Source organism: Cyprinodon variegatus, unplaced genomic scaffold (assembly GCF_000732505.1).
Source record: "Cyprinodon variegatus isolate N-32 unplaced genomic scaffold, C_variegatus-1.0 Scaffold486, whole genome shotgun sequence".
Taxonomy (NCBI): Eukaryota; Metazoa; Chordata; class Actinopteri; order Cyprinodontiformes; family Cyprinodontidae; genus Cyprinodon; species Cyprinodon variegatus.
The window spans coordinates 42,507-43,308 of record NW_015150939.1 but is presented as its reverse complement, the minus strand read 5'-3'; positions in this window follow the sequence as shown (position 1 = coordinate 43,308).

Below are 802 nucleotides of genomic sequence, written 5' to 3'. Positions count from 1 at the left end.
ACGCAAACCTTTGATAGATCCGGCCCAAAGATGTTAGATCTTTGCTCACCTTCGTTCAGCAGAGAGTGTTTGTTAGATCCTCCTGATGATGCTGATGAGTCTGATTTTACAGGACTAAACAAAGATGTCTGAGCAACAGTAGCTGCAGAGTAGAAAAGTGAAAGTGAAAGCAGCATGTGAGGCCCTTCCTGATACCTGTGCAGCTCCACCTCCCTCTGCAGCTGGTTTCAGGTCTTTACCTCCATGAGGGAACATCTCCTTTGTTTCCATCATGCTTTCTGCATCACTAACTGACTGATAATACAGTAAAGTAGTAAAAAACACCTGAACCTGCGATGATGCTCTGTTTGCCTAGATAGGACTGTGAATTTCATCATTTTTAAACTCTGCCTCCTTAGTGTGTGTCAGCTTGACCGGTAGAGGCCCAATATTTAATAGAGACGCAAGACAAAATAAACATTTATTGATCTCCAGCTTGTGCACACCAACACCTTCATACATTAAAAAGAACAAACAGCATGTTATACCAAATTCAACTCAGGTGACATGAAGGAAGGAACCATGGAAAGGGATTATTAAGAAAAAGATGCAAAATTAATATACAAACCTAAACCAAAACAATAAACTATACACCTGAAGTACTATTTACATACATAGAAATCAATACAATTAAACAAATCTAAAGTCAATCACAAAAACCCATCAAACTTAACAAAACTCATCCCAAACTACCCTCCTGATCATTTTGATTTGCTCCAAGTGCATTGCACCTGCAGCACTTCTACCTTTTCAGCCACGCCAT